The sequence below is a fragment of the Mesocricetus auratus genome, unplaced genomic scaffold (genome assembly GCF_017639785.1).
Source record: "Mesocricetus auratus isolate SY011 unplaced genomic scaffold, BCM_Maur_2.0 Super-Scaffold_100015, whole genome shotgun sequence".
Classification (NCBI taxonomy): domain Eukaryota; kingdom Metazoa; phylum Chordata; class Mammalia; order Rodentia; family Cricetidae; genus Mesocricetus; species Mesocricetus auratus.
The window spans coordinates 55535902-55551750 of NW_024429198.1; the positions used below are offsets into that span (position 1 = coordinate 55535902).

Sequence of the window (15849 nt, forward strand, 5' to 3'; positions counted from 1 at the left end):
CATCACATTAATAAGACTTTGGGAGAAGAGAGGAGCTGAAGCCAGGAGTCTCCAGATGGTGTTTAGTGAAATGACAGTTTGATGCTTAAGAGGAGAAATGGAGCTGTGCTGTGCTGGGAGCCTGGCTCTCAGAAGGTGACGTGGAGGATGCGGGCATAAGCAGCCTTCTGCGAGGCCCGTGCCCACACAGGCTGACCAGATCCTGTACCATGTACCAGGAGAGGAGGCAAGTTACCTCCAGGGTGGCCAGGTCGGTGCTTGCATCATGCAGTCCAGGCAAAGGGTCAGCTGGAGGGACATGGTTAAACTCTGGCAAGCTTGGGTACTCATCATGTACTCTGGGCACGGGGAACAAGGTGGCTGATTCAGCCTATCCCAGATAAGGGAAGGCTTCCCAGAGCGGGCGATGCTAAGCTGGGTTTGGAATGTTGACTAAAGAAACCCGAGCTACTGGGAAGCCACAGGCCAGGAAGCAGATGGAGCAAGGCAGAGCTTGTATATTAGTGAAGCCTCAAGGGCAGGAGCTCTTCTTGGATATTGGTGTCAGTGCTGAAGTCGCGGCATGGGCAGGTGAGGGCCTGAAGCGATGCCCGGGTAGCACCTTCAGCTGGTAGAGAGTCTGAGAGGAGGTTTTTGAGGTCTGCAGATTGGGGCTAAGGAGACCAAGAGAGAGGGAGGCCATTTCAGAGATACAGAGGAACCTAGCTCTGCGTTCCTCGGTGTGGCCTGGGGCCTTAGATAGACAGAACTCTGGACTGAGCTAGAAGAAAGGCAATGATGTTAGCACCAGGACCCTTGGGGTTACCACGCATCAGAGCCAAGGCCATTGTGGAACAGACTGGAGCCAGTAGAGGCGCATGGAGCCCAGGGAAGCGGGCAAGGGGCAGAGTTGGGAGTCCGCATGACAAAAGAGCCACGAAGCTCCAGGCTTCACAATCCATTGTTTGCACCCCACCCCCAAAGTCACACAGCTGCCAGGGTTCAGACAGATGCTGTGATTAGCATTTTAATACATTTCAGAGGACCTTGTCCAAACTGCTTTGGAAACCAGAAATCAAGAGTTTATCTTTGCCTGTCTCCCTACAGAGTCACATTCTCTTTTGGTTCCTAGGGAGGCCAAGGAAGAGCGTGTGTGCATGCAGGTGTTTTGTGTGTGTGCACGCAGCAGCAATGTGTATGTAACTGTGTGCATACACTTCACGTGCCCTGGTGTATGCACTCATTTGTGTTTGCAAAAGCACACTAGCTGTGATCTCTGTGTGTGCACACATGTGCACTCATGTGCACGCACACAAACACACACATGTGCACTCATGTGCACGCACACAAACACATGCACACGCTTTGTATGTTCATGCACATTTCACATGGGGCTTTGCAAGCAGTTTCTTTCATTCAGGGCCAGTCACCTGATAGAAGAGAGCTAGCCCCATGCAGGTTGGACAACAGGTCAGCGCTGAGTGACTCAGACTGTTCAGCATCTGGGCCTCAGGTTATAGGAAATGCATTTCCAGCGCAGCAGCTTGCTGGACTTGATCCACACCTAAAACAATACATCCTAACAGGATTTTGGCCACGTGTCATTCCATTGCACTCCTTTGAACAGTGTTGGCACCCTGAGCTGCCCTGGCAGAGTTTTCATAGCTCCAGGTGGGCTGGAGACAGCTCTTTGCGGGTTAGGGAAGAGGTAGGCTCATAAAGCCAGGACTTTCTCATGCTGTGTATATGGTGTGTTGCCTGCTTCCTCTCTACATGCCTTCCAAGGCTCTTTCCAGGCCATCCTAACCTAGCCACGTGTTACAATTGTCGTGCATATCCACCAGTCATTCAACTTCCTTCAGAATTTACCTCTGCTGCAAATGTCACATCCCTTGGACATGGGACCTGGAAGGGTATCACTCATTGCCAAACACCAAACACCAAAACACCAAGAGGCCATCTTCCCTGTGCAAAGACTGGGAGGCCATCACTTTCCTTCTTAGGAACCTGCGCTTTGCAAGACTGAGTTCAGCTTTTAAGGAGTGGAGCAACACGTCTGGTTCCTCTGGAGTCTAGGCTCAACTTGAAACTCCAGATATGCAACCCACTCCAGACCAGCTCAGTTCCTGGGCATGGATATGGAAGGGGTATCTCCCTGTATTTGAATGGAGGCCTCACCACGGATGCACAGACCTACCTTCTGTATCTACATACACGGAGCTGGAAAGGCATGCCCCCCGCTAAGGAGGCCCAGGAAACAGCTAGCAGCTCCTTGTAGGTTTGTTTAATATAAATACACCCCATGTTTATCTTTGGATGTTAATAAATTCATGCATTATTGTTAATTAAATAAATTATTAGGGAGACTCTCATTCCAGTAGAGCCACACCACGTTAGATCAACTTGTTTTCAGAGATCTCCTGTTGGCGGGACTCAAAGCCCACACCTGCAGCCGGCCCAGGCACAGGATTTAAGTAAACGCCGGCGATAATTAGATCGGTTAACCTTGCAAATTAAAACAAGCACATCACATTAGCTTAGTTTATCCTAAAAGAAAATATGAAGCTCCCCCAGATAAATCACTCACTAAAAAGAGAGGAGGATAACACACACTGTCATCCCAAAAGTTCGGGGAAGGAGCAAGAGGGACTTAAATGGGGGCCAGGCAGTAGGTTTGCCTTGACGGATTGATCCACCATACATTGATCATATTTTTCCCATTACATAAAAGTTCCAGGGACACCCAGTTGGGAACAGGCTAGAGCCCACAACCACAGCAAAGCTCTATGGAGCTGGAGAGTAGGGAGGGAACTCGGGGTGATCTATGGCACCTCATACTCCCTCAGACACCCAAGGTGGAATACATTAGAACGTGGGGCCTCACACCTCCCAGGCACAGCTTTCTAGAGGACTGTGACCCATTGGGTTTGGACACCTTGAGGTCTTTGTGTCGGACAGATGCTAAATCTAAGCAATTGTTTGTTTAAGTCTATAAATTTGGCACTTACTATGACCAGGTTGAGGATACTTTGGAATTTAGGAGAAACTGACCTTTTTAAAGCACCCCCACACACCACACACACACCTCCTTTTGAGAAGGGGTCTATGTAGCTCAGGCTGGCTTTGAACTGTGCATGCTAAGGTGGACACTCTACAAATTGAGGTACAATCCCAGCTCCAGTACACAAAACACTGGTCACCAAGTGAGTACAGACTAAACGACCTTTTGTCTAGCTATGTCTAAGAAATGAGTGGGCTCTTTTTGTTTGTTTGTTTGCTTATCTGGGGTGTTGAGGGTTAGCCCTGGGTTTCACATACACACGAGGCGAATAGTCTCTGTTGAGGGTTAGCCCTGGGTTTCACATACACACGAGGCGAATAGTCTCTGTTGAGGGTTAGCCCTGGGTTTCACATACACACAAGGCGAATAGTCTCTGTTGAGGGTTAGCCCTGGGTTTCACATACACACGAGGCAAATAGTCTCTGTTGAGGGTTAGCCCTGGGTTTCACATACACACGAGGCGAATAGTCTCTGTTGAGGGTTAGCCCTAGGTCTCACATACACACGAGGCGAATAGTCTCTGATGGAGCCACATCTCCAGAATTTTTGTCTTTTTTTATTTTCTTTATTTTGAGATAGGATCTCACTAAGTTGTCTGGGATGACCTTTAATTTGTTCCGTATCCCAGGCAGGCTTTGAATCTGTGATCCTCCTGCCTCAGCTTCCCAAGTAGCTGAAATTGCAGAGGCCTGCCCTCATCATGCCTAACTGAGATCAATTTTTGCAAGTGCTGTACTAGTACTGTGTCATGGCATTGCTAATTACACATGCTTTGTATCTGTTCATTAAGGCAGGCTTGGCAGGACATTAACTTGGAAACATTGTTGGAGTGCGTACTCCAAAGTAATAAAACTGAGCTGAGCACACCCCTTAATATGGATGCTAGTGGAGTCTGTGTCCTCTCATTCTTGTGAATTACAGTGGGGGTCGCTTAATCTGCCAATCATGAATAAAGAGCAAATCAAGATTAGGTAACTCAACAGAGCTGTGCCCAACTGTGGACTTCCGTAGCAGGGTTCGAAACGGAAGTGAGTGGAAAATGCTAAGGTCCCTTCCAACTCTAATTTTCAGAGCTTCCATGATTCTTAGGATAGAAACAATGGCAGAGAAGCATTTTAGTCATACATTGAGCTGTTCTAACCTAAGAGGAGGAATCAATGGTTTGGGCATAGAATGGGAGGGACATACAGCGTTTCTAAGGCCAGAGGACCAAGAGAGCAGATGGAAGACTTACAGTGTAGGAGTCCAGGCTATGCCTGGCCCTGCATCCCTGCTTATGCACACCTCCTTTTTCTCTTTTATTCCAAACCAGAGGGCCAAAGAAACTCCATGTACAATGATAAGATATCTAGCACACTGGCCAGTTCTGTGTGGCTGGTGCTGTCATACAGATCTTCTCCTGTGGTTGGGCATTGTCTTCTGTGTGGTCAAGGGAGTACAGCATTCCCCCTCCAGCAGCTTCAGAGACCAACAGAGGGCTAGATTTCCTTTCTACCTACCCACAGCAGGGCTTCCAGAGAATCAAGGCAGGCAGAGAGAAACTCAGTGCAACCCCGAGGTGCCCCAGGAGTGCCACTTCTGTCTTTGGGAAGGGAAACAGTGCCCAGCTCCCATTTCTGAGGCCCCTCCCCCCACCAGGCTTCCACTGGTCTCCATCTGCACAGGCTGATCAACGGCGAAGTGGTTACTTTCCTGTACAGTACCCAAGCACCCTTAGAAAGGGGGTCATGTCCCTCACTGGGTGGCTGTCCAGTCCTGAATTGTAAAGACCCCTGACCCCTTTGAGAGTAAAGTTCCTGCTACAATTTCTCCTCCTTCCTTCTTGCTTTTGTTCATGTTGTCACCTCCAGGCTCTCTCGTCCACACACAGCCCTCCCCCCATCCCTCAAAGGCTGTCCTGCTGCTCCCCGCACATTGACTTGCTGAAGAGACTCAATGAACAGTCACTTTCTCTCAGCACTCCTGATCCATGTGAACTCTGAATTGCCGCCCGAGTCTCAATCCATTGTCCTCTAATTGCTTGGCATGTACACCTTTCCTCTCCTGCAGAAGGGAAGCCCCAAGGGGAGGCGGGGGTCCTTGCCCTCTCCAGCTTCCATCTGCCAAACAGCACCCAGCGTAGGGCCATGCTCCTGGTGGGTGCTCAGGAAACACTTACTGAATTGAATTAAAAACCTTCTCACAGGCCCTGAGCGGTTCCAGCTGTCGGGTGCCAGCTGTCAGGGCTGCCGGGGAGAGGCTGAATGCATATGCATCTCAGGCGCTCTGTCTCCCTGTTTTGAAGGGCCTGCTGGACAACTCCAAGCACACAGGAGACTGGGAATGCTCCTGCTCTCGTGTGTTTTGGGTTTGCAGTGCCTTAGGCTCCCTTCACTGCTCTGATGGTGAAAAGGTAGTGAATGGGAGGTGGAAACAGAAATGTGTGTCTCACACAGGGACCACTCAGACCACCAGGACAAAATCCTAACTAATAGCTCTTCTGTGGCAGACATAGAATGATCTCCAAGTGTGTTCTGCAAACGTATCTAGGCCCCAGCAGGGATTGGTGCAGCCACCTCCATGAGTGCTTCTGTCACCGTTTCCATCCTATGGGTGGGATTTGATGGTTTCCCTGGTGACTAACCTTGGGCTGGGTTGTGTGGCTGGGATTTTGTAGCTATGCATCCAGAGTCAGTTATCATCCAGGGAAACGGCACTGGGGTGGGTCAGAAAAGATTGAGGAAGGAGACAGAATAGCACCAGGACAGTGGGCACCTCCCCTAGTGTCACTGGTGTTCATGGATTTATATGCACCATGTCACACTCCTCATATGCAGTCCTTGTACAAACACACCACCGACTCTGAAAAGTGAAATGGCTAGCCCCAGATCACACAGCTCAGAATGGTGGAACTAAGTTTGGAAGCCAGATTGTATGAATGTGGGCCCTGAACTCATCAAGTATCAGGGCTTTTGCTGACCTTCAGTGTCTGAAGTCCTCTTATAAAGGGACTTAGGGGAGCTGTGTTGGTTCTGGTGCAGTGGGGCTTGACAATGGGAAATCAAGTAAAAGCTAGGGGCATTCTTGGATCTTGGATTAGAGACAGACCTATTTCATTCATTGTCTGCTGTGATTACAGCTCTTCTGTGACCTGTCCCACTTTCTGAGTCAGTCGGGTCACTTAGAACGGCAGTTGAGTAGCCCTCGTGTGTGATGCTGACAGTCTTTGGAGTTTCGGTCCCTCACATTGTTATACAAATGAACCAGCACCAGGGTCTGTGTTGTGGATGCCCATGAGGTCATTCCTCTGCATGGTGACCCTATCCTTGGCTGTGCAGCTCCAGTTTTTCTGTCCATGGTGTTGATTGACTTCGTAGGATGACTCTTCATCCGTGAATCTTTGTCTGTGGTGGTGACAGACGCCAGAGGGCGATGGAGTGAGCCTTGTCCACAGTGCTGACCGACATCTGGGAGTGAAGCGGTGGGCGTCTTGTCCATGGTGCTGACAGATGTCTGGGGTTGAACCAGTGGGCCTTGTCCATGGTGCTGACCGATGGCAAGGGGGCCAAATTGGGTCTTGTCCATGGTGCTGACCTATATTATCTTATGACCAGGGTGGGGTTTGTCCGTGATGTTTGAGTCTTGAGACGGTTCTTAATGAGCAAGAGGCAGAGCCAGCCAGCCTTCCCAGATCACCTCAGTATGTCTGGGCTGAGGCTTGCCATGTGATGGCATGAATTGAAGACTCATGTAGCTTTTCGGTGGGGTTGTATTATGGCTCCACTCAGTTTGCTCTTCTGTAATCGCTGCCCATCTCTACCAGTCTGGGACAAAGTCTACTGGCTCCTCTTCATAGTGTACACCCCTCTTTTCTTCTTAAACAGAAGCACTTATTATCATGGCTCTGTGACATGACTCTGGTCATCTAGGCATACATAGATGTCTGCTGAGTAGGAAACCTCAGGGAAGCTTTCTGCATTCCTGATAAGGGACTGAGGCAACATGTTCGGCCTTTCTCAGCTGAAGATCTGGTGAATGGAGCCAGAAAAATCATTTTCTAACTACAAGGGAAGAAACTGACCCTCATTGACCCAGAGTCTGTGTTGTGGCTGCCCATGAGGTCATTCCTCTGCTTGGTGACCCTGTCCTCGGCTGTGCAGCTCCAGTTTTTCCATGGTGTTGGTGCTCAGGCCATGTGGCCATGGGCAAGACCCTGCTCCTTTTTTGTCTTATTAACAACAGCACTTCCAGTGCTCAGCTTTTAGGACCAGTGTCAGACTGCGTTAAATGAGAGGGCATTTGTAGAGCACATGGGTCATACTGAGTTCCCTGCAAATACTGACTCTCATCATGACTGGAAAGACAGGGTTCCATACCTTCCCTCCCATTTAAGAGCATGCTGCCTTATACATGCAACAAAGTTCTGCTCTCTTCCTCCACGGACAATTTCTGTTCATTATTGATTACTGCCATTATTCTTGTCTGGAAACAAACAGGTCATATAGTTCAAGTTGCATATTTGGATCATTTCGTATTTTTAGTGACCTTTGTTTCAGATGTGAATTAGGAATCGCAGGGTTTCACTGCAGCAAAGGACCCCGTAGATCATCCATGTTCACTTCATTGTTTTGCCATTAGTAATTACACTTGAGTTATTTATGGCAATTCTTGGCATATAAAGGGCTCACACATGTGACTTCGTTAGAGAAAGTAGAAAGCTCAGACCCAAGTCATCAAGAAGGAAGACATTTTCTTCACAGACTGCCAGTGTTTCAAGGCTGGAGTGGAGTGTTTGGTGGCATTTTGCCTCCTAACCTCTGGATACAGAATTAGGTATGAGGTTTTGGGTCAAATTCTTGCCTTGTGACTGACCACTTGGCCACCAGGAGAGAAATCCACCTTTCTTGTACCCCCTGGTGGTTGCCTGAGGGCATACCATTAGTGTGTTTGATCCTGACATGCTTTACACCATAATAGACTTGGGGGACCTAGAAAGACCTCGTCCCGTTAAACACCAGCACTTTTGCTGCTACAACTATTTTCATGAGGACTTTGATAAAGAACAATACTACTTTTTGCCATTGCCACCTGGGGTTGCTCATCTTTGATGGTTCAAGGCAGCCCACAGTTCCGGAACCCCACTGGTCCCAAACACAGAGGCATCTGGTCCTTTGCTCACCCACACACATACTTTCTAAAAGGAACCCATCCAGTCCTAAAGCACATCCGTCCAGAGGCAGTAGCTCACGCAGAAATCTTGTGTGGCAGGCTTGCTTTCTGATGAAAGGTTGAGAAACCCTTTAATATTCTCACCATGACTCACACAGGCACGACCCCTGTAGCAACCCATGGTCAGGCTCCCTCTCCAGAGGACGTATACCTCACATCATGCACACTCGCACACTCACACCCTCACCAGTTGCAATGACTGGGGTCAACGCTCCTTCCTCTTAGCTTTCTTCCATGCAGCCAACACCACAAAGCCATGTTTGTTTTCTGCCCAAACCTACCCAGCAGGGAAAGCTAAGCTGCAAATCTAGGGAGGGGCTGTAGATGGACAGGAATTGTGAGGACTGACCTATCTGTATGGCCTTGTGAGGTGCACTGATCAACAGAGACGCTCAGCAGAAAGAGAAGCTGCCTTTCACTTACTCCCATTGCCTTCCTCTGAACCAGGAAAGGCTAGCCCTGATGCCTGTGGCTTTCAATGTTAACAGAGGACCCTGGGACTAAAGAGCAGTGCTGGGCAACTCTGGGGGTTGCAAAGCTTCCTTGGGCAGAGTCTGCACAGAGAAACTCATGACAGGCTTGGGCCTTGGGGATGAGTGGCTAGTGCTCAAAAACAGAGGCTCCTGAGGAAGACGAGGTGTGCAAGAGCTTTGGGGTCTGGGGAATCCGGAGGAAGATTGGGCCACTGGCTGGATCTTCTGCGTAGCAGGAATCAAAGGTGATGAGAGCTATATCTCACAAGGATACCATTGGTTATGCTATGGAGAAGGTACCAGTAGGGCAAGGGTCTGGAATTCCTTGGGGCAACCTGATTCATCTTTCTGGAACCCCAGACACTTTCAGTTAATACCATATTATAAACGTCTTCAGCAATACACAGTGTCTTGCTGATTTTGTTTGGTTCTGAACACAGGGCAAGTTATCTGCACTGTACCACAATTGGCTAGTGCTGCGGCAAATGGCAAAAAATGCTTCTCCAAACTCATCAGAATGAGCAGAGTGCAGGGGTGGGCTTCCTTTTGGGAATTCAGCTTTGGCTCAGGATGGGTGCATCATGGAGGGACCTATCTGACCCTTGCTTTGTTACGCTTGTCGTCACGATGGCAGGCGGTGGAGGGCAGAAGACAAGATCATGCTGGAAAGGGTATGCTAGGCTGCCCATAAACCAGATACACTAGTTCCCTGTTTAGGTGGGAGAGAAAGTCTTTCAGAGGGAGAGTCTGGAGACCTTCTCCATGGCTAAGCCTTGGAGGTCTGGGTTCTTGCTCCTTCTCTGTCATGAGCAAACTCTCAGCTCATGTCATGTAGACCATTGATTCCACGTGAGTCAAAGAAGAGAGCAGGGTGGTTTCCCACCCACCTATTTATTCTGTCTTGTTAAGCAGTGTGGAGAATGCTGGCTCTATTATTCTTAGAAATATGAAGAATGTCAGAATAAGAAGGGATTCCAGAGGTAAACAACCTAGAAGGTGGCTCTGGGGAGGGTCTGAGCTAAGCTAGAGTCAGATGGACTGTTTTGGCAGCTGTACCTAAGCCTAGGTCCCTAGGCTGCATCCATTCACTCACATGCCTTGTCGAAGCCAGGTCCATGGTAGCAGGAACCATTGCTCTCTGGTTCTTAGAGAGTCTTACCAGGCACAAATTGTGTCCAGGACTGGACTTTGCTCTGGGTGTCTCAGAGTCCACAGTTATTTATTTGACAAATGCATGTTTCAAGGCCAACATAGACAGGTGAGCAAGAAGGAAGCCTCATGTCTTAGGAGAGAGGGGCATAGGGAAAGCTATGAGGTGGGGAGGACTCAGGTTGTCTCTGCAGGAAGGGATAGCAGGGTCTGCAATGGAGGCAGTAGAACATGGGGCTGGCACTATGGGCCGAGTGAAAGAAGAAAGGCAGGTCACTTGTGCTGTAGGTGACTCTGTCTCTGGGTAAACATCCCTTTGACTCTCCTCTTGAGGGCTCAGCATTTCACCTTGGTATTGCCTTCTGAATAATGGGCTCAGGGTGGTGTCACACAGCAAAGGGATATTGGGCTGCACATAATCCTGACATAAGCTGGGTAGGGAGGGTGTCTTCAAAGGGGGAGGTGGAAACCTCACCAGTGGATAAGGTTACACGGTCTGGGTTCTCATTCCATCTCTGTCATGAGCAAAGCCATCACTCAGATCATTGATTCCATGTGAGTCAGAGGGGAGAGCAGAGCTGGGAATGATACCGAAACTGGCAGGCCTTGCATGAGTCTGCCCTGCAGGCTACATGAGGTGGGCACAGCCAGCTTCGTGCCTAGAAGTGGGAGGCGGACTTGGCTGCTCCAGATGTTCATATCATTTAAATTTATGCTCTTTAAGACAACCTCCAACTCTTCCTGTCATAAGGACCCTTTGACTTGTGCTCAAAATGAATGAGGACCAGCCTCTAAGAGAGAATGCTCAGCCTCTGAGCTTGCTGGCTGTCCTTCCTGCCTTCTACACCACCATTAGCCTTGGGACACAGTTTATCTTCCTTAGCGCAAATGACATTTGGGGAACCAGTTTGTTATTGGGGAGACTGTCATGTGCATTTCAGGGTGAATAGATTCATCTCTGGAACATCTCTAGACAATGCCCACGTTCTTTGGGTACTAAACTGTACAGTTGGGGACCACTGCCTAAAGGACAGATGGGAAATTCTCTTTAGGGACTATGGGAAAGAAAAAATATGTGTCTCCCATTTTCCCCACAGAAAAGCAAAAATATGAAGTTAGGTGGGAATCACAGAGAAGGGGCTTATGTGACCCCATGGTTCAGGCATCACCGAAAATACTTTTTCTTCTGCAATGGAATAGTCAAAGGTAACATGCTGGCCAATGTTGCAGACTAAACTGCACTTTGTGCCCAAATAATGAAGTCTTACATGTAAGTGAGAAGACAGGTCTCCAACCTGTGTGTTGGAGACAGGATTTTTATAGAGGACCAACCTGAGGTCCTTGGGATGGACCATGATCCAGTGTGACTAGTGTCTTCAGAAGGGAAGCATATAGGTGCAGAAACAGAGGACCAGGGACTATAACACAAGACAACAGAGAGAACAGGTGTAGACAAAAAGATCCCTAGACTTCCAGAAGCTAGAAAAGAGGCATGGGAGACACAGTCCTTAAGCTCTCAGTAGAGACAAACCTTATAGCTATCTTGGTTTGTGAATCAAGAACCAGATTTTTTTGTGGTTGAAGCCTCCAGTTGGTGTTTTGTCATTATTGTCCCTGAACTAACACGCTCAGTCAGAAGGACAGCAGGAGGAATGTGTGGGTCTGTCTCTACTAACTCAAATAGAGATGCAGAAGGTGGCAGAGACTGGGAGAGAAGACACAGGTCGTGACAAGACCCAGATACACTACACAGAGACAAAACCGACACTTTCTGCAAGACAGACAAGTAGAAATATATCACATTTCTAAACTGAAACGCTTTGATTATGCCTATCACCAGGAGTTGTAAAACTACCCCAGAGAATTCACAGCCTCTGAACATGCTAACTACACCCTTCATAAATTCGTCTCTAGTTTCTGTTATCATATCACTGTCTCTGGGGACCCCTGGCTTGTCATCATTTGCCCTTTATAATTTATTCATCTTCTTGCTTCTATACTTCCTACTTATCATTCATCTTTACAGTTGTACATAAAATTAGATGGATCCTTCAGTGACAGGAAAGTTCGAGAGGGGGATGGGCCTCTTTGAGGAAGCCCCTTGAAGATTGGTGGAGAAGTTACTGGAGCCTCCTCTAGGTGCCAAGGTGGAGTAAGCAAAAGGAGACGGGGTAAGGAGAAGAGGGAGAAAAGACAGTGAGAGGACAGGAAAAAAGAGGAAGGTGGAAATGAGAGGCAAAAAGAAGACATCCAGAATGGAGAGCAGGAGAAAACAGACCGGAAGAGAGGTGAACAAAAGGAGAAACTGAAATTAAGGCAAGGGGAAGGGAGAGGGAGAAGCTTAGAAGGGACAGCAGTTCTGGGGCTTTAACTAGAATTTTACATTTGGCAAATTTTTCCGTATCGCTGTCTTTTTAAACAAACTCACAGAAGGTCACCCTGATTTGCCATGGAAATAATGGTCCCTGCATTGCAAGCACCTCAGTTTGGGCTGTCTGGATGCAGGGATATTGCCTGTCTCCTGTGTGACTTCAGGGCTGAGTGGGAGGCGGCAGAGTGTGTTAGTTGCCCAGTAAGGAGCACAAAATCCCCATCTCTAACTAGCAGATCGGAGCTTTGATATTTACCAAGAAGAAACAGCTCTCTTTCAGCATGCCAGCTTCCCTCCACACCAGCTTCCTCTCCCCTGCCTCTAGCCCTCCTGCTAACTGGAACCAGCCCCCCCCCCCCCCGCTTCTTCCAGCTCTGGCCAAGAACCTTTCTGCTGCTGAAGGAGTAATTCCAGCCACCTTTCATCACGCCATCTGCATTTCTCCAGTCAGAGCTTTGTTCCCTAGGCCCCATATTCCTAACTTCGGGAACAGATGGGCTCTCCCCGGAAGACAATCCTTTGCAAAGTCCCAAAGGCTGGAGCAGCTGGAACTCAGCAGTGGGGCTGTGTTTTAAGGCACGAGACTCTTCCACGGGGCCTCCCTCCCACGCACACCCAGACTCTGGCTAGCTCTCGGACCCAGTGTGAGGCATGGACGCCTCGGTTTCAGGTAGGGGTTTTGGTCAGGCTCCTGCCTAGCTGTGCAGACACAGTGCAAGGCTGTTTCTCGCTACTCTAACAGAGTCACTTGACTCCCTACTCTCTTGCTACTGGCTCATATCCTGAAGGAACCCCCCCTCCCATAGCCATCTTTGTCCCCTAGAAAGTTCTAAAGCAACTGAAAGCATTAATGCAAGTGAAGAGTTTGGCAGATCCTGATCTGTTCATCAATTGTGTCATCAAAATCATGGTGACTCCTCACACGGTGGTCTTAAAAAGAGACCGAGGAAAGGGACGTGAAGAATAGCACCACGCCTATCATTTAGTGCAGTGATTATCAAGTATTCACTGTGATGATAAGCAGTTGACTACAGTGAGCACGTTATTGTAATATCTATTGTCTTCCATGGTTGCTTATATTTGTGCGTGTGGCTTCTGTCTACAACTTGATGGGTAACACCAAGAGGGAAGGGCATAAATTGGAAAATGCTTGCTGATGGGTTGAGAAGCCACATTCTGCAATTGTACCCTGTAAACACTGATGATAGAAGGAACTGACTTTCCATCAGGAAAGAGTAGAGAGGCAGAGAAAGAGAGAGACAGAAAGATACACACGAGAGAGAGAGAGAGAGAGAGAGAGAGAGAGAGAGAGAGAGAGAGAGAGAGAGAGAGAGAGCTACCTACAAAAGTGCATCATGCAGACGTTCTGGCAGAAGGCCATATTCCCAAGGACCCTGGTGAGGCTTCATGGTTTAGTAATCTCACTCTACTGAAACCATGCCACATTCAAGAATAATAATCCATTTGTGACACTGGTCCAGGCGATGACTCCATCAGCCCTTAGAGCAGCTTCAATTAGGCTGATTTCCAGGGAGATTGGCCTCTGGTTCAGAAGAGCAGCCACTGGGGACCTGTCCCCTAAAATTCTACTTATTCCAAGAGAAATGTTAGCTCCCCTGTTCTCCTGGACGAGGGTGAGTGAGGAGTGCCTCTGGCTCAGCTGCAGTTGCTGTGTTGGTGGTGTTAGCTGTGGTCATGTGTGTACATGTGCTTAGGTGTCTTTGTGTACAACAATGGATTATTTTTCTTGCTGGAAGGTGATGCCAGCTCTGTAAGTTGCTGGGAAGCAGAATGTGTTGTCTGTACCAGCTTTCCCTCCTCAATAAGGAAGTAGAGGGCTGATTTTAATGGATTGATTTTAATGAATTTTGAAGTCTGGAAAAGTGCCTAAATTGCTGAGGTTACCAGTTTTCCAGATTCCCCTTTGAGGTTCATTCTTCTTAGTCAGATGCACGGGCTGCTTACTGGGGCCCCTACTGAGGCCACCCCAGGCAAGAAGAGGGTTCCCCACTTCCAACCAAACAGGCAGCTGTTGTAAGCACAGCCTCAGCTGGCAGGAACATGTATGATTTGGTTGAAGAACAGTTTGCTTGGACCTCTCCCTCTGCATTTGCTGGAGGCACACTTCCTCTGATCTCCAAGGAGAGCCCCAGCTCACAATAATAACAGCAGCTCTGCTTTTCGGGATCAAAATGACTCCACTTTAAAGCGTAATTTTACTCGGTCATTTTGTTTTCCATTTGTCTGCATGTGAGTTTGTGTGGGGACAGTGTGCCCTCAGAACCTGTAGCTGCAACTCATCTTTTTCCCTGTGTCTCCCCCTGCGAGCTTTGCTTGCCCAGAGAATTGTGCGAGCAGGCTTGTGAGGCTGAGTCTCCCCAGGAAGCCTTTGAAAAAGGTCGGTGTTCTGAGCAGCACAGGGAACTCTGGGCTGTGTCTGAGCCCCACCAGAGGAATCTACTTCTACCCCATCTCTGCCAGCATATGTTCATGGTTCCTTTTGCCTCTTGCCCAACTTGTCTTTGTGATTTCAGAAAAATGCCATTGGATCTCCCAGTATGAGGGATTAGCGCAGATTATGGGGAATGGTGTTAATTATCGGTGGAAGGGGGGCTGGTGCCTCACTCCAGCGGGCTCCTGATTTCCCCTGGGCCTTTCTGCTTGGTAATAAGCCTTCTTTAATCTGGCAGGCCCCTTGGTGAAATCAGCACCACGGACAGTGATATTGATTGCTTCTGAGAAACCATCACAGCTGCTCAACCAAATTACCTTTGATATGTGACCTTTAATGTAATTACTGCAACATCAAAGTATTTCTATAAATTATTAAAGAACTAATACACTCCATCATTTAGCTATTCTATTATATGTAAAATAAACAACCACGAGTTAAGGTTAGGTCTGGAACAATCCACAGTCGCTTTTCCTTTTTCAAAAAAATCCGGAACCCTCCTCCCTCATTCGCCTTCCCCATCAGATTCCGGCTTTTAGCCATTATGAAACTCTCCAGCAATCTCTCTCAAGCTCATGGAGGGCCTCCAATAACAATGTGGTATTTTCTATTCCATTTGGGTGGTTCTCAAATATCTATCACGATCTCCCCCCCAACAAAAGTGCCATAAACACTTTATTAATCAGCACAAACGTTTCTGAGAAACCTTTGACTACCTTACAACATGGCTTTATGCGTCACGCACAACGTGGAGCACATTTCTGCCATCCTACAGAGGGCACCCAGAAAGTATTACTATAATATATGTGCATGCAGTCGCGTCACTAAAAAACCAACTGGGAACGGCCACCCTGCCAAAGCCCCGCTCCACACAAAATCTGTGCGCGCCTGCATTTCCATACATTTGCATCCGCGGCTATGTTATTAAGATGACTCAGCCCCGTGCTTTGCAATCACAAATACCAAAATACAATACAAAGGCTGTCATAACGGAAGGAAGGGCCTGTGTAATTCCTCACTCTCGACCCAAAGCCATAATGAAAGACCTCTGAAGCAAGGGGGTGGGGTGGGTAGTGGTGGGGAGCTGCTTCACCCTGGGGTGTGCCATTTGCTCTCGTCTACCTGGTTAACCTCTCCTGCTGTGGGGCAGAAATGG

General features: G+C 48.4%; 1 protein-coding gene across 25 annotated transcripts in view; it reads right to left on the minus strand.

The window, feature by feature from the left end:
• Positions 1-15849, minus strand: part of Celf4 (CUGBP Elav-like family member 4) — a 277565-nt gene that overhangs the window by 186638 nt on the left and 75078 nt on the right. The window lies entirely within an intron of this gene.